Source organism: Furipterus horrens, unplaced genomic scaffold (assembly GCF_987537825.1).
Source record: "Furipterus horrens unplaced genomic scaffold, mFurHor1.1.pri manual_scaffold_2, whole genome shotgun sequence".
In the NCBI taxonomy this organism is placed as follows: Eukaryota; Metazoa; Chordata; class Mammalia; order Chiroptera; family Furipteridae; genus Furipterus; species Furipterus horrens.
The window spans coordinates 96,745,020-96,771,469 of NW_028327172.1; positions in this window are offsets into that span (position 1 = coordinate 96,745,020).

Consider the following 26,450-nt stretch of genomic DNA (forward strand, 5'->3'; position numbering starts at 1 on the left):
TTCTCCCCCTTCCCCCTCCCAGCTGATAACCCTCCAGATGATGCCCATACTTATGATTCTGTTCCTATTCTGTTTGCTTCATTGGGTTTTGTTTTTATTTTTATATTCAGTTGTTGATAGCTGTGAGTTTGTTGTCATTTTAATGCTTGTAATTTTTATCTTCTGTTTCTTAAGTAAGTCCCTTTGACATTTCATATAATAAGGGCTTGGTGATGATGAACTCCTTCAGCTTTACCTTGTCTGGGAAGCACTTTATCTGCCCTTCCATTCTAAATGATAGCTTTGCTAGATAGAGTAATCTTGGTCCTTGCTTCCATCACGTTGAATACTTCTTGTCAGTCCCTTCTTTCCTGCAAAGTTTCTTTTGAGAAATCAGCTGATAGTCTTATAGGCACCCCCTTGTAGGTAACTCTCTGCTTTTATTAAAATATTTTTTATTTTTTGCTGTTTTTAAGGTTCTCCCTTTATCTTGAAACTTTGGCATTTTAATTATAATGTGTCCTGGTGTGGTCCTCCTTGAGTCTAGCTTGTTTGGGACTCTCTGTGCTTCCTGGACTTGTATGTCTATCCTTCACCAAATTTGGGAAGCTTTCCTTCATTATTTTTTCACACAAGCTTTCAATTTCTTGTTCTTGCTCTTCTCCTTCTGGCACCCCTATGGTTTATATGTTGGCATGTTTAAAGTTGTCCCAGGGGTTCCTAAGCCTCTCCTCAGCTTTATCAATTCTTGTTTTCTCATTCTGTACTGGTTGATTGCTTTTTTTCCCCCTTATATTCCAAATTATTGATTTGAACCTTGGTTTTCTTCCCTTCACCACTGATTTTGTGTGGATTTTCCTTCATTTCATTTAGCATAGCCTTCACTTCTTCCCTTATGCATCTGCCATACTTAAGCATATCTGTCAAGCCTCAGAGCATCTTTATCACCAGTGTTTTGAACTCTACATCTGTTAGGTTGGCTATCCCCTTATCATTTAGTTCTCTCACTGGAACCATGATCCGTTCTGTCTTTTGGGCCATACTTCTCTGTCTCCTCATCTAGACAGGCTCTTGTGTTTGTTTGCCTCTCTGTCTTAGGTAGAGCTGTTGAACCTGCTATGTTGTGAGTGGTAGAGCCTTAGGTATTCATCAGTATAGGGTGACCTATTTCACCACATTGTGGCGCTGTATGTGGGGGAGGGGTCTGAGAGGGAACAATGCTGCTTGCTTAGCACTCGCCCCTTTTTTAGGAACTTCTCCCACTTCCAAATGGGACTGACGCCCCACTTGTTGTTGCCCTGGCTGTCATTCTCAGGGTGGGTGGTTCTGTGGATGTTTTAGGACTGCGGGTGCCCTTTAAACAAGCAGACTCTGCTGAGAGACTGGCAGTTTCTGCCTCCGTCCCAACCCCCACTGGTTTGCACAGTCAAAAGCAATGAGGCTTTATTTTCCCTAGTGCTGGAACTGTGAGCTGTGCAGTCTGGTCTGGTGCCGGGAGGGCTCCCCAGGTGTCCCTCCCCACTTTTTAAAATGTGTGACTGCACTTTCCACTGGCCTGCCACTGCCACCGCTGCTGCCACCACCACACTGCATCCTCTCTGCCCCATCTCCACCCCTCCTACCTGTCTGGATGAGTATTTCTTCCTTATAGGTTTGTTTGTTGGACGTCCATACAGCTCGATTGTCTAGAACTTCTGGTTGTCTCTAGTTTTGAGGTAGTGGTATTTCTTCTTAGTTGTGGAGGGAGATGAAGCATGTCTGTCTAAGCCTCCATCTTGGCCAGAAGTCTTTTTTCTCTCTTAATAAATGAGATAAAAAGGGATTCCAAAATCTGTTAATCTAATCACAATATTTTATTAATTTTACAATTACAGCTATCACTTATTGAACACGATTATGGGTCAGCCATTATATGTGTACCCCAATGAAGTAAGTACTACTGTCATTTCTATTTTACAGATGAGGAAACTTTAGCTCATAGATGATATATGTTACCTGCTTCAGGTGACATTGCCTGACACATGGCAGAACCAGGATGAAAACAGGTCTGTCTGATGCCAAAAAACCACACAGCATCTTACATGACATTTCCTCTCTTGTTTAGAGGTGTTAAAGGATTTATTTTAAGTCACACATCAGTTAGCAGCACTGCTGTGATAAAGACTCAGGTGTCAGCACCCATGGCTCTCTCTTATTCTACTGTGCCATTATGGTATTATAAGTTGGCATAGCAACCAAAAACCATCAAGAATCTATATCTGAGAAACTTCCAATCTCCTATAATTATTTAGTCTTTAATAAGAATTCGTTTTATTCTATCCCTAAATAATATGTTTTTATAGATTTCTCTTTGTTCTATCAATAAATTTACAATCTAGCCCTGACTGGTGTGACTCAATTGGTTGGGCATTGTCCCACACAGCAAAAGGTCACCAGTTTGATTCCTGGTCAGGTCATACCTGTGTTGCAGGTTCAGTCCCTGGTCAGGACACATATGAAGGGTAACCAATTGATGTTTCTCTCTCATGTTGATGTTTCTCACTCTCTTTATCCCTTCCCCTCTCTCTAAAAACAAATAAATGAAATATAAAAACATAAAAATAAATTTATAATCTAAAGTTCCACTTTTTTCAGATTATGTACCTTAATTTCTAGTAGGAAAATATGGCCACTCTAAGGAGTTGCTCTACATATAGGTTTGGGATAAGAGTGTATGTGACAGGTGACTACATTACCCTAAGCATAATTAGAGTAGGCGGAATGAGTTAGGAACTCTCAAAACTGACCACATCCACCCACTATCCTGCCTGAAAGTCTGAAATTTCAGACATTAGCATAATTTCCTTGGGTTAAGGTATCATATCACCAATTAAAACAGATATATACTATTGCTTATTGTCTATACATATCTTATTTTGTGGCATTGAACCAGATGGCTAGAGGTTGAAGGGATAAGATATGCAGCACAAGAAGAAGAATGCAGGAAAGAATCAAAGCAGAGGACCCAAAGCTTGGCAAAGATCAGTCCAAATAGGATAGTGCCCAATAAGGCACTTGGGGTAGTAGCAAATACATATTGGAGGAACAGAGTCTTCCAGGAAAAGAATTGCAATGATTCTCTTGCTAGCTAAGATACTTTTTGGAAATCCTCATGAATAATTTGGGCAGTCAGTGGTAGACATAATACAAAATACTCAAGGTAGAGAAACTGAAAAAGAAAGAATATAAAATGGGAGAAAAAAATTAAATGAGAGATAAGAGAGCCTGGAGAAAACTCCCTTAAAGGTCCCAGGTTAGGGCTCCTTTAAAAGGCAACCTGGTGCCTACTACACATGCCCTGGAGGAATTCAGACGCACAGCTTACCACCTGAGAATGGCAGTGGGCATTCAGCCACTGACCCACTGAGTCTGCAAAGGACAATGAACTCCCTGGGTCCCAGGGTCTTCCCTCTTCTGCAAAGCAAGAATACCTGTCACAGTATTCTGTAACTTCCTTTCCACTGCTTTTCCTGGCACTGCCACATTGTTTAGTGTTTACCTGGAAGAGATGGTGGGCATTTCAGAGGAAGGCAGGTAAATAAGGGTCATGGATGTCACTGCACTCCAGTGCCCATATCTGCCACCATCTCATCCACCCTTCACCTGAGATTTACCCAGCCACACAGCAACAAGCCTGCACTCCCACCAACTCAGTCTTCATTTATTCTAAGATATGGGGGAACACAATTTAAACCAGAAATTAGGTCCCAAGAGTGCCTTGCTGCTAAATTGGTTGAATAAGTGGCAAGTGGGGCAAACCAACCTGTAGTGAATTTTGAATTTTGGATTCATGGTGATTATCACTTGATGGCAGGAGGAAGAGGATGAGATAGGAAGCCTAGGAACCCAGTCCTGACATCCTATTGCTGAGTAATCAAGGCTGATCATAGGCTCTTGGTGTGTAGGAGGCTCATTAGTCATGGTATGCATAAAATTAGATTATGGCAAAAGAAAGCCTCTTTAGCACACATTTTGCCTATTGTGCAGGCTCAGAGGGAAATTATGTAATAAGGAAAAGTGCTGCTCACAGAACTGAAAGGGAAGCCTCTGTACCCTGCACTCTCCCATCTCGAACTCCAGAAACCTCTTCTGTTTTCCTGAGTCTGCCAGGGGCAAGCAGCAGGCACAAGCACCCCCCTCCTTGAGTGAACTGGGCCAATTAGCCTTCACATGGCCACCGTTGTTGACATTTGCCACTTGGAAACCATATAGTGCTCCCCAATAGTGCCCATTTCACTTGGTGGAAGTTTATTCAGGATCATTTTTCTGAACCCCAGTTTCACTCTCAAGTTAGAGGCCATTTCTAACGTCCAAAGGATGTATGCTTCTCTGGGAGTCACGTAGTGTTTGGTCACCTTCTGCAACAGCTGCCAGTGAAGCATTCAACTCCTGACCCTCAGTGGGAGAATATTTATCTGCAGAAGACAGACGGTCCTGGGCAGCTCCTTCTCCCACCTCCTGGTTCCCTGCCAACACTTTTCCACTACCCTGCTGCACAGGCTCAGAAAACTCAGACCAGTGTCAGTCGAAGCCTAACTGCAAAAGATAATTACAAAGGTTTTTATTTTTATTTTTCTTAAATAGCCATACAAATAGACGTACATACAATGGCATTTTGAAGTTAAACGTCTTATGAAAGTAAGTCTGTCCTGGTTTTTAAGGTAGTCCATGTTATTGAAGGTCCCTGTTTAGACAATAGAAATTGTTTGTTCTGAGCTGCAACAGGGGAGATGCAGAGTGATAAGGATTAGGTAGTTTTCTTCAAGCTTTCTTTGGGTGGGAGAAAAGAGACTCAGTGGGAAAAACCAAACAAGTATGGAACTTGTTTGCAAAAGAGAGGCTCTGTCAGCTCTTCTCTCCCTGACATCTTTGTTAAGCCCCGTGAGACAAGTGGTGCCCAAGAATTCAAGAATTCAGTGTGAAAGGATAGCATCCTGTCCTGATCACTAATGAGCCTTCTCCATGGAAAGCTTTCAATTGTACCACACTCTTGGCTTCTTTCTTTCCACCCCTTCACTCATTCTTCCAGAGAGGAGCAGTGAATGACTAAGGTTTGAATCTCAGTGTTACTGGTTATGTGAGGCACTGGATTAAGAATTCATGCCACTCCTCCAAGCCACTTCCCTAGGGTTTTTTATGTCAAGGATTATGGAATATACTCTGTGTGATCTTTCAACATTCACTCTTTCATGTAACTGGGGTACTATTTTGGAAAATGTTAGCGTACTTTTCTCATTTGCTTTTCTGTGTATTCCTTTAACATAAGGCAGCCTGGGCCCAGGGAAGAAGAGGAAGCATCAAGGTTAGGAGAGGTGCTGCAGGCCACCAGCTTCTTACTGAGTTGAGAACTGTGGTCTGCTGAGGGGGCTGGGAGACAGGCAGGCTGGAACAAGGGGCAGATGGAAGATGCGTTTGACAGTCGCAACTACAGCACCATCAATTGTAGGTAAAAGGCCAAATTCCCAGGGCCCTGACCAAGCTAAGCAGTAATAGGCCATAGGTTCATCAGCCATAATGAGCAAGGGCGCCACTGCAGTGCAGGCTCACAGCTTGTCAGAGCAGTATCGCCACCACTTCCTAGGTGAGGGCCTCATTCCTTTGTTCCTCAGGCCAGCGACTGTCTGTGCCCTGAACAACACCTCAGAGGCCAGCTAGGAGAATAACTGAGCAATTCTACCAAAAAGACTGAGTTAAATCTCAAAAGAGAGTGTCCATATGGTTTCTGTCTGAGATTTAAACTAAACTCGTTTTACTCTCTCCTACCTAGTAACTGTGCTCCCAGTTCCTAAGAAAAGGGAAGGTCGGTTATGGATTCAGTAAAGAATCTATATCTTTTTCATATGACCCAGTGGAGTAAGAGTAACTTTGTAATCCCTTCATTTCATTTCTTCATTTATTTCTTCAACAAATTATTAAACACCTGCCAGATGCTGAGAATTGGGGTAGGCACTCAGAATACTAGTTGAACTTAGGAGAGATGGCAGATTTTTGGTAAAGAGATCACTGGCTAAGTGGTCTTCCAATAAGATACATGCTGTGCTGGCGAAGGTGAGCACTGTTATTAAGACCTACACCTTCAACAGATGATTGCTTCTAATTTTACCTCCCTGGTAAACTGCTTTTATTCTGCTTGGAAATACTGGCTAGAGGCTATTTCTACTGACAACTTTCCTTGCAGCAGGATGGACTGAAACAACAATTGGCCCAAATATCTGCTAGTAATGTCCATGAGTCAAAAATATCATTTTGAGGCCATTCTTCAAGTTAATGGAAGGAATAGGTAAATTATGAAGATCAAATCTGCTGTGCACGTTCCCTAGGCTCTGTTACAAAAGTGATGGACTCAGTGCAGAGCAGAAATTACAGAATTTGTCTCTCTGATCATTGGTGCAAGAGGAAATACAAATAACAAATAAACACATGAAAATAATTGGTATTTTCACAAGTACTATGTAACTAAAGAAGTGCATACTAAAGTAAACTTGAGGAACTATTTTCATCTGAATTAACAACAAAAATAATCTATCAGAAATTTACTTTAAAGAATGATTTTACTCATTTATTGCTATATTACTATTGCCATTGAAAATTAGTATAAACTCTTTTGGAAAATCTGTATAATACAGCGTAAATAGAACAACAAAGATGGTCATAAACTTGGCCTAGTAATTGCATTCCTAATTTTATCCTAAGAAAGTAATTCTGTAAAGGCAGAGTATTCTCTATAACATTATCAGCATTAGTGGGGAAAAGGACATCCTGAATGTCCAACAATAGCACAATATGGGCACATCGCACAATGAATTAACATGCAGTCACTGAGAGAAGTAGATAAGAAAAACACGTGGCAATGTGAAAAATGTGAAGTGTTATTTTAAAAAGGCAGAGTTAAAAATACTTCAGTGTCACTAGGTAAAACATGAACATGTATAGTAAACAAAAATGATAGCAACTGTGTAGAAATGATATAATTATGATATTTTAAATTTTTAAATCATTGTTATATCTTATTTTTAATAAAAAAGCATTAACAAATGAAATTTAAGTCTCTGTCAAATGTAGTGAGGTCATGCATCATCTCATAAAAGTTCAAAAATAACCAGTCACATGAGTGATAGCTGCACTTCAGGGACTGGGAAATGGCTTTTGACCGAGATCTTTAAGAAGTCTGCTGAGTGGTTTGAGGTGTGTCAGAATAGAAGCAGCACATAGAGAAAGTCTTTGCTTCTTCCAAGAATCACATTAGCCAGCTCCGTATCACTCAGCACATCAGCCATGATGCAGGCTTCCCAGAACTTGAGCATTCTGGTGGAGATACTCCCCAGAAAGCATGGAAAAGCCAAACCCACAAAGCCGGACTGAAAGGTTTTTAATTACATCAAAAGGGTTGAGTGTGGTCTGCATTTCACAAGAAACATGTTTTTTCATCTATCTGCTCACTCAAATACTATTGCTGTTAGCACCTTTAGAATACAATCTGTCTGGTTTTAGGTAATTTAATGTTATTTTGTTACTTTATTTTATTTGATTTTTTATGATAGCACTCCTGATAGTGCAGATTATTTCCTGGGCATCTGAAAAAGAATCTACCAGGGTCTTTCACCTCAGCTTACTCACAAAAGTCCCCAGTCTCTGTATTCAAGAAAAAGACAGCTGAAAGGGGCAGGACACTGGGCCATGCTTTTGTTCATACTCAGCACTTTTGATCCTGACTTCTTGAGAGGAAAGGTACTACAAACCACCCATGAAGTGAGGCAAAGTGTAGCCTTCTTTTGTGGTGCTCCAATTTCTTCAAGGAGGACCCCCTGGGTGTGACTTTTCATTTGCCACAAGAAACATTGGGACCCTGGTGCCACTATTTTAATAAATAAATTGTACCAAATGTCCTCTGGCAGCATTTTATAAACCCTCCCATCCAGGAGAGGAGGGCTTTCCCTGGCTGCCCCTGAGCTCCCAAGACCTCAGGGCAGGGTATGTCTGCCCTAGGAAGCATTGAGCAGCTTCATCTCCTGCAGTTTTCTCAGTTGCCTCAAGAGCATGTATGAACAGAGACAAAGCCATGGTGCTTCCTTTGAGCTCCAGCTCATTATTCAAAATGAATGGTTTTCTTTATAAGAGCTTTTCTTTGCTTCTTTGTTACTAAATAATAGGCATGAAATATAATGAAAATATGACATTTGATGTATTAACGACATCAAAACTAGACCCAAAATACATAACCACTAAACTTCCATCATCTTCTAGATTTTGACTCCTGATGATCTTATAAATATCCCAAGGAGTCAGATTTTGTGTGTCTATTAGTAGTCCTGGGTATTATTTTGCTCATGGAATTGCACCCTGCTTTTAAGAGGGGCACCAGTAATGCAGATGAAAATGCACGTAGCAAAGATGCAAAGGGAAAGGCTGTAATAAAGCTGCTATTTGCTACAAAACAAAATCACGTTGTCTGAACATTTCTTGAGTTCTGAAATCTGGCCAACATTGCTTTCATGGTAAAAATCCTAAAGCTTGGAAAACCATTCTCCTTCTCAGGATAATGTTCATTTCCTTAGCTCTAGAGTAGAGAAAATTCCAATTTAATTCATATACATCAGAATTAAAGGGCTGGAAGCTTTTAGGGGGCATACTGTAGGCAGGGAGAGTTCAGATTTGATAACAAGGAAGGAAATTGGCATTCTAGCCCTTTCCTTGCAGCTTGGCTCAGATTGGCATGTCATTGCCTCCTGCAGAGCCCACATTCCTAAGTGAGCCCTAAAACAGACCTAATCCAGAACATCCTATGAAACTTCATTCTTTATAAAACATTTTCTTCTCAAATTCACAACTAGTTAGCCACAGCTATAATTTCTCCATGACTGAGAAGAACTTTCAGCACTTCAACTGTTTGTTTTAAGACCAAATAAAAATGAACAAGTACAGAGTTGCTGCCAGAGTCCCTAGCGCTCCTTCATGCTGTTACCTCTGCTGCATCACTAATATCAGCTGTATTCAAAAGAAGTTCCCCTAGAGTTCTAAATAGAATTTTTAATCCATAATACAAGTAATAGTACTGATCTTTTTTCAAAAAGGCTGTTTTGTGTGTACTGAAATACTAAAATCACTGTTGGAGTCTTTCTCCTTTCCCCTATCTTGTGGAGTCAGACATTCAAAAGCAATGGGGGTTTTTGGAAAGAGATTTATTGGATGTGAATTCACTATCAAAGTTCAAATATGACCTTACATGTGTTTCTATGCATTTACTTCTTTCTCCAATATATAACTCCACATTTTTTTTCTCTGAATCTTTTTACTATTCTTTGAAGAACTTACAAGTCTCTGACTTCTAGTTTCATCTCTAAGGTTTCTTTTCTAGTTACTACATCTCTTTAGCTGTTCAGCAAAGCAGAATTAACCAAATTCTGCAGGGAAATGTGTCCATGTTACTGTGAGATAACAGAGGATAGCCTTTCTCATAGTGTTTTCAATTGTTATAACTGCATACAAAGAAGTGCTTACTATTGTAATTCTGAGTAAAATAGAATTTTTTAAGTGAATTCTTCATGGAGAACAGAGTGGGGAAGTGAGGAGAGGGAAATAAGTCATCAAAACTTAAAGAAAATGCAGTAACTGAAAACTCAGGCTAGCCATGGGGAACAGGAAGTAACCAATAAGATTACCAAACTTTTAACTAAAAGAGAAGTCTTTTGTTAATTATGACAAGAACATCTTATGAGCTGCCCCTCAGTGAAGATACAGTCACTATTAAAACAACATCATTAAAACAAAACAGAACAAAACAAAACAAAAAAAGCCACATCATATTAAAAGAATTAGGTAAGGAAGTCCAGCTTCTCAAAACTTCTGCTGGAATTATTCATAAGGGAGGATGATAATAATTGCACATGCCCAAGATCCTTGGGGATTAAGACTAAAATTACCTCCTACAAACCAGAAGTTCTTCACAGTTTCCTGTTTTCACTTTAAAAAGCTTTGTGAACTGTGCACTCCACCCCATAATATACCCATGTTAGTTTTAGTATAAAAATAATATTCTCAATTGCCACTCACACATTCTTGGCACACTGGTGGCATAAGTACCTCCACTGAATAAGGACCAGATAGAGAACACACTTGTTAGAGGGCAGATTCTGATTCTGTTCATCCAGGGTGTGATCCCATGCTCTGCTTATCTAAAATCTCCCAGGTCATTGTTATGCATTTTGGGTAGCTAGGCCTTAAGCCAGCACATTGCACAGTGTGGTACCTGACTGGCAGCTTCAGGATCTGCTGGGAACATGCTAGAAATGCAGACTCTCAGCCCCCATGCTGATTTACTGAATCAGAAAGTAAGGTGGGACCCAGGAATTTGTGTCTTTTTAACAGGCCCACCCAGAGGTACAGCATTAGACTAATAAACCAGTGCAGTAAGAATTAGGTAAACCAAGAGTAGAGATTATAGGTGTTTACATAGATGCCTTAAAGATCCATGCAGATGGTTCAAAACCAAGAAAAGAAATTTCCTGGATTCAATTCCAGAACCAAAAATTAGAGCTGAACTCATTGATACCAGGTCAGTTGCAACACAAATATATTGCAGAATATGGAACCAGAGGGGATAACCAGAAGGTGTGCCTGGAGAGGAGATTAGGAAGAAGGTTTTAGGAAGAAATGAAAGTCTAACAGAACAATTTCATCCACTTGAGGCTTGGCCTTCAGTATTCAAGCTGGATAAGTAAGAAGGCTGGGGAAGGGGTTCAGAACTATTCCTGCTGAGCCAATGTGCCATCAGATTGTAATTAACCTGAGATACAGGACATTGATTTCTACACATCAGCAATTGCTTTTTGGAAAAGCTTTGCTTTATGTACTTTAGAGTCTTCATCAATTTCCTAAAAAAAAATTCCCAACTTTGTTCTCTATTCAAAAGATTTTTCATGAACTTTTGCTTCTTGGGAGAAGAGTTTAGTCCAAGTCTAGATAGAAATAGCTTTGGAGAGAGTTATCAGAGGTCAGGTGTAGAGTGCCCACAGCCCCAAAGGGGGCAGCTGAGGCCTGCGTTGGTGGATGCTCAGGAAAGCCCTGAGCCAGCTGAGACTGCCATTTCCTCCTGGCCTTAGGTGACCGCACCCAAACTCTCTGTCCCTAGAGCTGAGCTGTCTTGCTACAAGAAAAATCTGGATTTCCTTCAGCTGGGCCAAAGCCCAAGCCTGGAGTTCCAAAATGAACTTGGTATTAGTGCTCACAGATGAAGTGTTTTCTGTAGAGATATGAGGTGCTGCTTGTGATTTCATCATCATGCCTCATACCAGAGTGACAGAGTTATTGCTCCAGAAAAAGATTGTTTTTTGTTGTATCCTTTTTGATGTTTTATTTCCAAAATTTTTAGGGAGAGTCTCTAATTTATAAGCAGTCTCTATATAACATGAGCTTTGAGGGTACCCAGACTTACGGCTTCCCTGAGTGCCCTTCTGGATGGCCTGCTGTGGCTCCAGCTCTTTCTCTGTTCTTTCTGCAGGTTGTCTGTCTACCTCCTCCAGAGGGTGTCAGCCAGCCCTGGGGACCAGCAGGCCTAAATGGTTTGATGCACTGTCCCAGAAGCCCTGGTCTTAGGTGGGATCGCTTGAAGGGGTAGGACACAGATAGGAGGTTGTGAGTGGTCACAGGCCTGATGGACTACAAGGATAAGGGACTTTCTTCTTGTCTTGGTCCAATTTCTCCTCTTCATTCTTTCTCCAGGACCCTCTATCTTCCTCATTGACTGTCTCATTCCCCCAACCACACCCCAAAAACTTTTGGAAAAGAAAGGTAAGGGTAAATACAATCGTTCTGAGAAAATTTGGACCCTCAAAATTATATACAAACATACATATAAACAGGTTGTATAATCACTGTCAAACCTCCAATTTTGCTCCATCCAAAGAATATAAAGATTTATGTCAAAGAGATCAATACCTAAAATCCAACAGGAGGTTAAGAATGAGAACATTCAATAATTAAACATGTATCTATCTCATTGTTAACAGGCACTAAATACTCTAGTCTATAAGGAGAAAAATAACTCATATGTACACAAATGCCCTGGAAGTCAGTTTCTCAACAACTGTTTCTAGTTATGCTAAGTTTTTCATTCTGTGTACTTGGTGACTTAGAGAGACAAAGCCTTTAGTTACAATGAAGAGCTTGAATTAAAACATGAATCAGACACCCAAAGCTGACCTGATTTACCAAATATAAATATTGTGAAGATTAAAATTGAACTACACAATTTGTTTTATTGTTGAATTTTCAAAAGAAAAACTAATTAACCAGACTAGAATATGTATTTCCTAATAACCACAATATGATGCATAACATTTATTGAACAATTACTAAGGGAAAGGCACTATGCTAGTTGCTTCAGCTACCTGATATAATTCAGTCCCTACAAGCTGCTACATAGCAGAGGTAGAAACAGGACGGGAGCAACTTGAATATCAGTCAATTCTACTGGAATGAATAAACCAAAACAAATGAATATCCAATTTTTCCTCACCCCTCTGCATCATCAGAATGAGTTTCTGATTAGCAGAGCCTAGGGCACATGCCTGTTCCTTGGCTATGCTATGGTGAGGAGAAGAGGAGTTGGGAGAGGACGTCTCCAGGGACTCAGCTGCCTTCCTAGCAGGAAGGTGCTGCTCCTGATCCTTGTCACCAAGGCTGTAACCAATGGTAAAAAGGTCACTCCCCATGGAAAAGCAGAGCACTGTGAAAAAGGTAAAATATTGGGTGCTCAGGAAAGGAAAAATGTCCACTTCAGAAACATCAAACCACAAAGAGGTGAAATGAGTTGCCCAGGTTCACATGACTACAAATGTTTGCCACTCTGGACAAGAAGACGGAATACCTGAATCCCAGTGCACCTTCCATTACCTGCAACTCTGAAACTATGGCATAGAAACCAAAAGGAACAGAAAGGAACATCAACGTGTTTTAGATACCAAATCAATTAATTTCAAACCTACCAGTCTACTCCCCTATGCCTCATTAAGATGGAAAATCCTCTAGACAGACTAGAACTCCAAATGACAAGCGTGTGTCAGAAAGTAATCAGTAAGTAAATAGCAGAAGGTGGACTTTGAAAGGTTCATGTAGGCCTCGCACTCTGTTACATAGCACCTCATGAGTTTGAGTTATGTCATAGAGCAGAAGCATTTAGCAAGGTGCTTTTCTCTTAGTAATTGTTCAATAAATGTCATGTATTATAACATGATCGTTTAGAAACATATATTCTATTTGGATGAATGATTTTTTTCTTTTGAAAATGCAAGAATTGAAGTTTGACTTTTGGTAAGCAAAGATTTATTAAAATTTTTTAAATAGAGCATAGCACTCATCATAGAAGAATATAATAATTGAAAGACATGAAAAAGTTAAAAACTTGTACTTTTGAAAATAATCGGTAATGAGAAAAAAAGCCAAGAGTGGGAGAAGATATTTACCATACATATAAATGGCAAATAAAGGACTCATATCCAGGATATATAAAGAACCTCTTTTATTATTTCTCTGTTGCTTTGAAACAACTTACCTCACCACTTGGTGGCTTAAAACAACAAACATTTGTTATCTCATAGTTTCTGTGGGTCAGCAACCCAAGCACAGTTCAGCTGAGTGTCTAGCTCAGGTTCCTTCCTGACATTGCAGTGGAGCTGTCAGCTGGGGTGAGAGTCAGCTCAAGGCCTGGCTAGGGGAGAGCTGCTTCCCAAATCACTCATTGGCCATTGCAGGTGCTCACTGGCTATTGCCTAGACATACCAGTGGGCCTCTCCATAAAGCAGCTCACAGCATGGCACCTAGCTTCTCCTAAATGAAGGCAGAGAGAAAGAGAAAGAGAGATAAAGAGAGAAAGTAGAGGACCAGCAAGACAGAAGTCACTGTCTTCTTATAAAGCTAATATCAGAGGGGACATCTCATAACATTTGCCATATTCTAATAATTAGAAGTGAGTCACTAAAGTCACTAGGTTCAGCCCACACTCACACTTAAAGGCATGAATACAGAAGGTGAGGATCACTGGAGGCAATTTTAGAAGCTTGCTATCACACTCTTACAATCAATAAGAAAAGACAACAGCAAAGTTGACAAAGAATTGAACAAGCACTTTGAAAAAAGACTAAAATGTCAATAAACATAGAAAAATATACTCAGTCATGAGAAAAATAAGAATGATAAAAAGACAGAATAATCCAAGTATTGGCAAAGATGTGGAACAATTGGAATTCTCATGTACTTCTATACAACCACTTTAAAAATCTGTTTGGCAGTATCTATTAAAACTAAACTCCATATATTCCATGACTCAGTATCTCCATTTCTAGAGAAAAGCCTAATAAAATTGCATATATGTGTATACCAAAAGATATGTATAAAAACAACCATAGCAACTTTATTTTTAATAAGCAAAAATACTGAAATATCTATCAATAATAGAATAGATAAATAAGTTGTACTATATTCATGCAATTGGCTACAATAAAACAATGAAAAAGTACCTACTGCTATACTTTAACAGTATGTATAAATAAATACCACAAAGTAATCTTAGACAAAAGAAATGGGTCAGAAAAAGATATTTTGTGCAACTTTATTTAAATAAAACTCAGAAACTGTCCAAACTAATCAATGGTGAGGAAATTTCAGAGAGTTGTTACTTTTGGTGGGTGGTAATTAATGACTGGGAAGGAGCATGTTTGGGGAATCTAGAAGCCTGTTAATATCTTATGCTCTTTACCTGGTGATAAGGATCATTAACTTAGAGAACATTCAATATGTTATACATTTATGACCCATGTACTCTTCTGTTTGTGTATTATGTTCTATATAATTTTTACTTAAAATTTTTTCTAAAAATCTTTCTTCTTGCTATGCTATTCATAATGATAACTGTGAATAAAACTTACTAAGTAAACCTATTAGAAATTTAAACTGTGTCCATTATGTCTTGAGTCCTTAGTCCATAAAGTCTTAAATATCAAGAATTAGTTTTTAATTTGATTTCTGGAATTTAAAAATGTCCTGATGTTACTGACTTCTTCCTTTCTTCCCCAAAGGGAGCATTAGAAATGTTCTCCAGTTTGGACGACACCAGTAGCTGACCTGTCCTTCCCATCCTCAATGAGTCCACAGAGCCCTGTGCTAATATCCAAGTCTTAAAATGAGGAACAAAAGGAGAAATAAAATGTAGGAAGGGAGAAATATGCAAAATGCCAGAGGAAAGAGAATGTATAATATGGGGGTGGGATGGGGTGGAGCAGAAGAACCTGGAGGAGCATGAAGATAGAAATAGATGGAGGAGAAGACAAGAAAGGCCAGAAAGGGAGAGAATTCAGAAAGAGAGAGAGAGTTGAGAGATCTATTAGCCATATGTTAAAATTTCAAATACCACCATTCAGAATATGTGTCTTGATTCTTCAGGTTTGGAAAATATACTTCTGACTGATGAACTCCAAACTTTTCAACATCAAATAATTTGCACATAATAAATGTGAATGAAGAAAATAAAACCATGGTAAAAACATTGTTTTCACTTCTGTGAAAAGGTGAGTGTGGCATAAAGGGATGTGGTAGTAAAAAGCATAACAGACAGTGGCTGGCCTGAGGAACAAAGGAATGAGGCCCTCACCTAGGAAGTGGTGGTGATACTGCAGTATTTGCATGGCTTTATAGGACCTACGACTTGGAATGGACCTTAAAATTCATATAGCCTTTACCCCAAAGTAGTATCTTAAGCTACTCCTTCAAAACAAAAATAAACAAACAAACAAACAAACAAAAAACCTCCTCCTTCATAACTTCCAAATGGAAGAACTATGGTGGAGAAACAGTGAAAGCTGCAAGCTAGATAAATTCACACATACATGATAGGCCACTTGGCCCCTTGAGAGTCTGTATCTGGGTCACCTGCATCCACTGCCTCATTTCTCTAACACACTATGAGATTTGAGAGCCCCTCCTCTTTGATATTCTTGATGCTGAAGGACAGTTGATGAATGTGTATGTATGGTGAATGGCTGGATTTGGCACATTTAGGTCTGTAAATGATTTCTTCTAAAGTAAGGTTAAGTTATACCTATTGAAAAGTAAACGTCCCATTGGCCAAGCCAGGTAGGATAATGCTCTTTTGGAAAGCAAACTGTAAAAAAGGCCTTCCACCAACACTATCACTATCCATTTCCCAAACCCCAGCCCTTCCCGCCCATTATAAATGTTTACTCCTAGCTCCCAAACCATGGAAATACACAAATGATGAGGAGGGAAGTTAAATTGTTATCTTGACCCTTGTTCTCCCTTTCTCAAGTTAGTAGAAAATTCTCCTACAGGATGGAAGCTTTCTCATGCATCCAACATAAGAAATTACTTACAAATCTACCATGTAAGTGGCTTTCAGTAAGAAGTATCTGCTTTTGTCAAAGGTTTGAAATCATTGGTTTTAAATTAGAATTACTATTTGATATCGACTAGTAGGTATTCATGGCATAAAATTAATCTGTCTTGGGAAAATACTAAATGGTAAAATAAATACATGCAAGCTGCGTGGTATGCCCTGTGTAGTTTATAGTACATCTTATGCATGTTTCTAGAGAATAGTACATAGATGGCTGAAAGCAAGGTTTTTCTTTCATAACTTATCCCGTGCCGAGGGTTTGCTTTCTGCAAATAGGAATAGAGTACGTGAATGAATGCCGTCTTTGAGAGTAAATCTCATGAAGTAACAGACCGTGTTGGAGTCACAGTGGTATATCTAGGAAATAGTCACTTAGTTGGACCTTCTCTAATAGTTTCTATTTTTATCAAAAACAAAATCAAAACTATTTAGTGTAAAACCACATTCTAAACCACACCCACTAGAAGTAGTAAAGTAGCATTTCATCAGAAAATCACCTGCAGAATTTAGAAGGCAATTTAGAATTACTAATTAGTTAAATGGATATATACAGAAAGTGCAAAGGGGATGAAATCAACACTTCTGAAAGAACCTTAATTTCAGGATTTCCTGAGTGAGTGCTCCAAATTATAAACCTACCCACACATTAGTGCATGGGTTAGAGAAGTCAGTTCACCCAGACAGTTGTTTGTGTGCATAATTTAAAAAAGAATAAAATACTACTTTGGAAATTGCTCTAGTTCAGTTTGCCAAAGTAACACCCCTTCTGGGCATATAGCCACTAGATATTTGTCCTGCTTTCTTTGTGACTCTGAAATCCTGAAACATTGTTTGCAATTTTATTAAAGGATTTATTGAATCAGAGGATGATTAGGGAGATCGTATTGGCTATTGAAACATAGGAACACAAGCCTGAGATTTCTTAAAAGAAAGTTACCTTTTATCTTAATACACAATTTACCTTTTATTTATTTAAATCTGGATCCTATCAACTCTACTGCCTCACAAACATCATTTCTTATCAACTCTTATCTGGGCTACAGCCCACCCCCTTAACTGATCTCCTAGCTTTCAGCTTTGCTCAATGCAGCCCATTTTCCACACAACAAGCAGCATGAGCCTTCGCACACTGCTTAAACAGTTGAGGCTCTGTAGGAGCATCCTTTCCTAGAGCAAGTATCTACCCTTTTGAGGACAGACCTTCAGCCCTGCCAAGATGAGAAGGACCTGAGATAGTCCACTCACCACCACAGGACCTGTTGATATCTCCGTGCCATGTCAGAGGCCCAACATTGGTATCCGTTGCTGACAAGTTGTACATTCAAAGCCAGCAGTAGTGAGATAGGCTTTGAAATTAGGAGTTCAATGTAATAGAACACTTGACATTTAATGTGAGGTATTTAAAAATATTTTTCCATTGGTTTTAGGACTTGGAAGGTCTGAGAGAACCCAGCTCATTATGCGGGGCTCTCAATTTTTGGTTACTTGGAGGGTCATTGTTAGACATTTAATCTCTAACAGGGCCCAGTTTCCCAGGCATGTCATTCTCTGTTACTGATGGCCTGGCTTGACTCCAGAATTATAGAGGCCTGTGCTATATATTCTCCCATTGGAGCTCATCATCTTTGTCTCACTGACACTTCCTAAAACATAGGGTCTGCTTGATCATAATCCCAGTGGCAGAGCTGAGGGCATCATGGCCTGAAACCGGATACAGCACTTTTTCCTACTCAGGCTGCTGTTCAAAGCTAGCAGCCTTCTTTGTTAACTGGTTCACAGACCAGAGCAGTTTTCCCAGGTGTGAAATGTGTGGCAGCCAAAACCCAAGGAAGCCTACAAGGCACCATATTTTTTTCTGTGTGAAGGATTCAAGATGTTGTAATTTGCATTTGTTCGAAGGGGGTATCCCAGCATGCCTTTACCAGCAGACCCTTAAATGAAAAATGAATTGTCCATTGAATCTTCAGAGGATTTCTCTTTCATCCTCAGAGCACAGGTGTGTACCCAGACCTCCAGTGTCTGCTTCCTCTTGCTCATGATGCCCCAGCCCCCCAAAGTGTGGTTTGTGGGGCATTGGGATGATCAGACCTCTTGGGACTACATAAAGACTAAGAGCAGGAGGGTTAACATAGCCCCAAAGAAAACAAAATAAATATTTTCTTTTTCACGTGAACATGAAGTGTTACTGATTCTTTTTCCTAACTAGAATGGAAAGAACAGGTCTCCAAACCAGTGGCTGTGTTTCATGCACCCGAGGGCCTCTTTATCTGCTTGTTCAGTACAGTCATCCCTTGGTGTCTGCTAGGGATCAGTTTTAGGACTCTAACAGATGCCAAAATCCTCAGGTGCCCAAGTCCTTTGTATCCAATGATATAATGTTTGCATACAACTATAAAATCCTCCCATATACTTTAAATCATGTTTAGATTACTTATAACACCTAATACAATGTCGTCGGCAGCGGTGGCAGCCGTCCGTCTCGAGAGACGATGGTGTAGCTTCTTAAGAGTCTATCTGCACCGCCGAGAATGGTTGTGCAGTCCCACTCGGGAGTGACACAGTATCTGTCTCCTCCCGTGTTGAATCGACATCTTGTGATGACGCTGGAGTGTCCTCTCCAGTGAAGCTGAAGCTACAGAGCCTGGGCAGGGTGATATGGAGGGTCTGCTGTTGCCCATGCAGCAGACCCCCCCCTCTCTTCGCAGCTGAAGGGTCCAAGGGAAAGACGGAGTCAATACAGCTTGGCTTCAGGTGCGCCGCAGGAGTTGCCGGTGTTGACTACAACGTCAAACCGCCTTAGGAACTCCGGCTCCGGATTTTCTATCGGGGTTTACTCCCTTAGCCTTTCCCCTGAAGAGGTATGCCGCAAGGCAGCGGAGGTTTTTTTGGAGTCAGAGTTTTCCTTTTCTGATGTGCCCTGACTGGAAGATCGAACCAGCGACACTTAGCTCGCAGGCCGATGCTCAATCCACTGAGCCAAACCAGCCAGGCAATAATACAATGTAGACGCTATGTAAATCATTGTTATACTGTACTGTTTATGGAATAATGACAAGAAAAAATGTTTACAAATGTCAAGTATAGATGCAACCATCATAGGACTAAATACATAGTACATGTCAGCAACACCATAACATATTTTACTTTTTATTTTTACCCTATTTCTATTTTGATCTTTGATCCTCAGTTGCTTGATTCTGAAATAGAGCCCAAAGAGAAAACAGCACCACCCCTGTAGGATGAAGGATGGGTCTCCCCTCAAAGACCAATCAGGGCACCCAATTTGGCCCTGGAGCAAGGCAGTTTCCTCTGAGGCAATATTGCATAGGTGGAGCAAATAAGGAAGGCCAGCCCCCAAGCTACTATTGGGCTCGTATTCCATTCCCTACTTCAGACTTATTGAATTGGAAGAACTTCAATCCTTCACACAGGGATGATCCTCAGAGGATGGCAGATCTTATCACCTCCAATTTTGTTACTAATCATCTAACATGGGCAGATGTACAGACTCTCCTCAATATCTTGTTAACAGCAGAGGAGAGATGGCTGATTATAAATGAGGCTAATGAAGAGGCCCAACGTCTCCACCAAGAGAATCCCAGTGTGACCCCCCAACTCAGCTGGGGCAATTCCCTTGACAGAGCATGGCTGGAACCCAAATGGTAGGGGCCTAGCCTTCCTGGAGCAGTGCAGAAAGTATATACTGGAAGGGCTTAAGAAAGGGGTGCCCAAACAAAAGAGCATGAATAAGTTACAGGCCCTTCAGCAAAAGCAAGATGAGGACCCTTCTGAATTTTTAGAAAAGATCTATCAGGCCTATAGAAAGCACACTGATGCTGATCTGCAGGCACCAGAGAATGTGCAGATGGTAAACTTGACTTTCACTGGGCAGAGTGCCCCAGATATCAGAAATAAACTCCAGAGTTTAGTTGGGGCATTGGGAATGAATCCCTCACAGCTGATAGACATAGGGAAGATAAAGCAGGTCATGGTGTTCTTAGAAACAAGGTGGTGAGACCAGAGAAAGACGCAGGATTCTAAAGAAAACAAGAGGGGCCCTCTAGGCACCAATCATGTGCCTGTTGCAAGGAGGTGGCCATTGGAGAAAGGAGTGCCCAAAATTTGATAGGGAATGTAGGGATGGAAATCCTCACTGGGAAATGCTAGAACAGCAAGGGGAGTCTGATGAATTAGGGTGTCCAGGTGCTCCCTTGGACATCTCCTGATGTATTACTGTATCTCCACAGAAACCCTGGATATAGTTGATGACAGGGAAGAAGCCAATTGATTTTATTGTAGATACAGCAGCTACATACTCAGTGCTAAATACAAGAGTAACCAAGGAAAGTTCAGATATAATAATGGTTACTGGAGTGACTGGACAATTATAAAAACAGGCATTCCTTAAACCCTTAGAATATCAGCTTGGGGATCAAAAGATCATACATTGTTTTCTCTACATACCAGACTGTCCTAGTCTATTGCTAGGTTGAGATTTACATTGCAAATTGCATGCTCAAATAATTTTTCTCCTGAAAAGCAGCAACTATTTGTAGAAGTCCCACTGGAACATGCTCTTCAGTTCCAGGCACTCCTGACTTACCTGGAAGGTCCCAGAGGTGGCTTCTTCCCACCTGAGATCTCTGAACAGGTTGATCAAATAGTTTTTGCTGATGGAACTCCAGATAAAGCACTTAATGTCCAACCCATTAAAGTTAACTTAAAGAGGGGGCACAGATCCTGTGGAAGAAACAGTACCCCCTCCAAAAGGAGGCTTTAGAGATCATTCATCCAGTATTACAGAAATTCTTAAAATCAGAACTAATTCGATCACGCCAGTCTCCATATAACACTCCCATTTTGCCAGTCAGAAAGACTAACTGGAGTGAATATTGATTTGTACAGGATCTTAGAGCTATAAATGACATTATTCAGGACATTCATCCTACGGTGCCCAACCCCTAGACTCTGTTGACCATGGTATCTGGAGATAGTAAATGATTTTCAGCCCTAGACTTGAAGGATGCCTTTTCCTGCATTCCAATAGATGAACAGGCTCAACTACTGCTTGCCTTTAAATGGCAGGACCCAGAAACAAAAGCCACACTCAAATACTGCTGGGCTGGGCTGCCACAGGATTTAAGAACTCCCTGACCGTATTTGGACAAGTATTAGCCAAAGACTTAAGGAATAGTCAATTGAAGTCAGGAGTTCTTCTGAAATATGTAATGACGAATGGATAACTAGCAATACCTATGAGGACTGTTTGCTCAACACCATCACAGTCCTAAATCATTTAGCAAAAAGGAGATATAAGGTATCACCTCCAAGGCCCAGATTTACAAACAGGAGGTGGCGTATCTGGGATAGCAACTGAAATGGGGCACTAGAAGCTTGATGGCAGATAGAAAACAAGCCATTGCTATACTGAAAATCTCAGAAAACAAAAGGCAGCTTTGTGTGTTCTTAAGGATTACAAGGTTCTGCTGAATTTGGATTCCAAACTTTGGACTAATAGCAAAACCACTGTACAATTCTTTGAAAGGAGTAGACTCTGAACCTTCCCAATGGACAAAGAATTGTCAGGTAGCATTTGATACATGAAGGAAAAGCTATTTCAGCTCCCACACTAAGATTGCCCAATTTACAGAAGATTTTCAAATTGTACATTTATGAAACATAGGGGAATGGACTGAGTTTACTAACCAAGACTCTGGGAAACATCCCCAGACCCATAGTCTATTGCTCAAAGAAACTGGATCACATAACAAAAGGATGACCATGGTGTCTTTGAGCAATGGCAGCTACCTGTGACATCTTACAGGAGGCTGAGTAGTTCACTTTGGGATAGTGTACTATGGTATTGGTACCACACCAGGTTCTAACTCTATTGGAATAAAAAGGAAGATAAGGGTATTGGCTGATAGCAGGGTGCATAGGGAAATACCAGGCCATTCTATTAGACAACCCAAATGTTACCTTGCAGACTACCACAATGTTGAATCTGTCCAATCTGTTCCCAGACACAGAGGGAAACTCAGCCCTCCAGCATGATTACTTGGAAATTGTTGATAAAGTTTATTCTAGCAGGCCAGATCTACTGGACCAACCATTGGTGGCACCAGACTGGGAGCTATACACAGATGGGAGCAGCTTCATGGCCAATGGCCAATGACTAGTTGAGTAATCACCATAGACAAGGTAATAGAAGCCCAAGCCCTGTACAGAAACCTCAGCACAGAAGGTTGAACTGATAGCCCTCAGGAAATCCTTAGTACTGTCCCAGGGAAAGTTAACATCTACACAAATTCCAAATATGCCTTCATAGTCATCCATGCCCATGGAGCAATATGGAAGGAGAGAGGACTCTTAACTTCAGGGAACAAGGATGTTAAACATACAAAGGAGATTTTACAATTGCTAGAGACAGTGAACCTACAGGACCAGGTTTCTATAAGGAACTGCCTAGGACACCAAAGGGACAGTTCCGAAATGAGCCAGGAAAGCCAAACTGCTGATAGAGCAGCAAGACAAGCAGCCAAAGGGCTGCCATGCTTTGGAGTTCCGATCCCCTGCTTGGACTTGTCAAAACTTAAACCTCATTACATGGAAAAAAATGAAGAACAGGCCTGTGAATGGTGATTCACTAACACTGATCTCAATTCTATATGAAAGATCAACACCCATGATATGATCTTACTTCCTGAGGCTCTAGTGTATCTTATCCTCAAACGCTTACCATGAAGGGACCCATTATGGAAGGGATGCTTTGATGGACCTCATTAGGCCTCATTTGAAGAGCCTCCATTTGAAAAGGACTGCTCAGAGGATTACTCAAGCCTGTGAGATAGTGCCAAAAGCAATCCTAAAACAGAATGCACTCCAGCAAAAAAGGGAGTACAATATAAAGGGTTATGCCCATTTGAGAACTGGCAAGCAGACTGTGCAAATGCCTAAAAGCATATGGAATTTTCAATTATTAGTTTTTGTGGACAACTTTTCTGGATGGATAGAGGCATATGCCACTAGAACTGAGAAGATGACTTAAGTAGTGAAACTTCTACTTAAAGAAATAATTCCTAGGTTTGGACTTCCTCACAATATTCAGAGTGACAATGGACCATCATTCACCTTGGAGATCTAGAAGGCTGGATAGGCACTGCAAATAATATGGAAATTACATGTATCTTAGAGAGCTTAGTCTATAGGAAACACTGAGAAAATGAATCACACTATAAAGAAGACCCTGGCAAAAATATGCCAGGAAAAGTGTTTTAAATGGGACCAGGCACTTCCTATTGCTTTACCTCAGATTAGAGTAGCACCCAGAAGTGGGCTTAAGTTAAACTCTTTTGAAATAGCTTATGGGGAGACCCTTTCAAATCTCATCTGTGGGAATGCCCCCTCCCCCAGATTTGGAGCATGAGTGGAAAATTAAGCAATATGTACAATATTTAGGGCGAACACTAACCATTCTGCACAAGTTTTCTCATTGCAGTTCCACCTACTCATCTGACAAGCCCTTACACCCATTCCAACCAGGGACTAAATATTACTAAAGACTTGGAAGGCACAAGGACATGAACCTTAGGTGTGATATCCTACTGACAACACTTTCTTCTCTGAAGTTCATGGGACTTAAGCCTTGGATCCACCACACACAAATAAAATGGGCACTGCCTGAGGAGAATTTGAACCCTGCTGCTGTGGTTGACCTGTACTCCGAAAGGAGATTTGAATTTCTGTTTCAGAAGAAGAGAGCGGGCCCCAATGCAAAGTGACAATGTTCCTTTACTTTATGTGTTCACAGTTTTATAATTTTTTAGCTGCTAGATACTGAGTTTGAGTGTGATCTGTTCCATTGTTTAAAAGGACAAGGATTGAAAGTGTTATGGTAATTCCTGAGTGAGTAAGAAAGTCTGTGAAGGTTGCACAAGGTGTGCAGAAAGTTGTAAGTTATATAGAAAGCTAAAAAAGAAAAAAAGTTTGTGAAGGTTGTAGAGCCCATAGAAGTGTATGAATTCTTTTTTTTAAAGTAAAGAAACCTCAGTGACTGGGTTATTCTTTGCTTTAGCTTTTTTTTTTTTTTTTCTTTTTCTGTTTTTGTTTTTGTTTTTGCTTTATGATCTTTTTGGGACTTGGGGAACTATACTGGTTTGTTTACAATGGGAATCCTCTGTCTATGCTATTTGGGCTTCATGTCATTTAGACCTCATAAAGGTCATCTGTGGTACTGGTTGGTGGTGAGAACATGTCTCTGCCATTTGGTGCTTTGTGTCATTTGGACCTAAAAAAATTTTCTGGTGCCAGTTAGAGTTAGCTGGGATGAGAGGGCATGTCTCTTCCATGATACTGGTTGGTGAGAGGTCATGCCTCTGCCAGGAGACCAGTGGACACACTGGTAGGGACACACTGGTAGGTGAGAGAATGCCTCTAACATTGGGGCTTTGTGCCATTGGTGCTGGTTAGAGCAGGCTGAGGTGAGAGAATGTCTCTACCATTGGGGGGGCTTCATGCCATTTGGGACCTGAGAAAGGTCATCTGTGTGACGAGTCGGTGGGAGACAAGATTCTAAGGCTAGTTTTAGTCCTCTCTTATTTTTTATTCTCCATTTTCGGAATTCATTTTTTTGCTTTGGATTTTATCTTGTTTTGTTTCTGTTTTGAAAAGAAATTCTGGTTCCTAAGGGTTAAAACTTTACATTAGATTAGGAAGTAAAGTAATGAAATATATAAGGCATGGAAATGCAATTTTGATAGATATTGGAAGTACAAAGATTTTCCCTTTGCTTTGTATTTTTCTCCCTACCTAATCCCTCTAGAATTTAGCATTCTTAATGAGTAAGGATATAAAATTTCCTTTGCATGAAACCAATAAGACCAGTTTCAAATTACAATTTTAATAACCCAGACTTTGACCAGAATGTCATGCCTGAAGATGGCATGCCTGGGCTCTGGTTGTTACCAGAAAGCCTTGAGGAACTAAGATGAACATTGGAAGTTAACCAAAGACCACTGAAAAGATGGCCTGGTACCCTGTTTGACTGTATGATTCATGGCAGTCTTTCCAGAGAAGGAATGAAGGTTACTTTCCTGAAATATGCAGGGAGGAATCTTAAGACACTATGAGAACCTCAAGGACTTGAGAAATACAGATACTGCAGACAAAGCCAGATAGCATTTGTGGGGCTTGGCTTCTATGCCTGGAAGTGCTGTCTAAGGGGCATTCTGAAGGTTCTTTATGGAAGTTCCAGCAAAGCAGACTTAAAAATCCTGTGTTCAGTGCTGCTCTTATTGTTTTTATGCAAATGATGATGTAGTCTTTTTGAGGCCAGTGAGGGTGATCTTAGGGAGAAGAATCAGGTTTTAAGGAAATTTACAATTCTCAGTCATGAACATTGGACTTTAGTGCAGCTAACTCTCCAAAGTTTGTTTTCACTTTAGAGTTGAACTGGTTTAACATGATAATATCAAATTACCACTGCTTAGTATCATTTCAGCAAAGGTCTGGCAACTGAATATTTTCTCAAAAGATAGTCTTGTGGATTCAGAAAGGGTGTAGGCCCCACTTGAAAAGCCCACCTACATTGCTGCCCCCTGAGATTCAATGGTCTTGTTGGACTAAATGGTTGAGTTGATGAAGTATCGGCTCCATTTCAAAACTACTTTCTTTTCTGCCTTAATAGTTTGAACAGAAAAGGTCCAAAAGTGTTCAAGGGGAGAACTTCAAGATATGACCCGAAGCCTAATTTGAGTATAGTAGGGAGTAAGGCTTCAGACAGGTGTGACATGCCTTGCACATTTTCCTTCAAGGAAGCCATTTCTTTTTCTTAATTGGGGATACTGCCGATTTTGTCTCTACCTTTTGTTATTTAGTTGTTATAGTTTTGATTGTGCCTTCTATCCCTCTTGCCAAATTTGTTGCCTCCAGAACACAACAAGGATGCCAACTCATCCAGTAATGCCATCCTTTGGACATTGCACATATCACTTTCCAGAGGCAACACTGACCTGGACTTTGCAACATC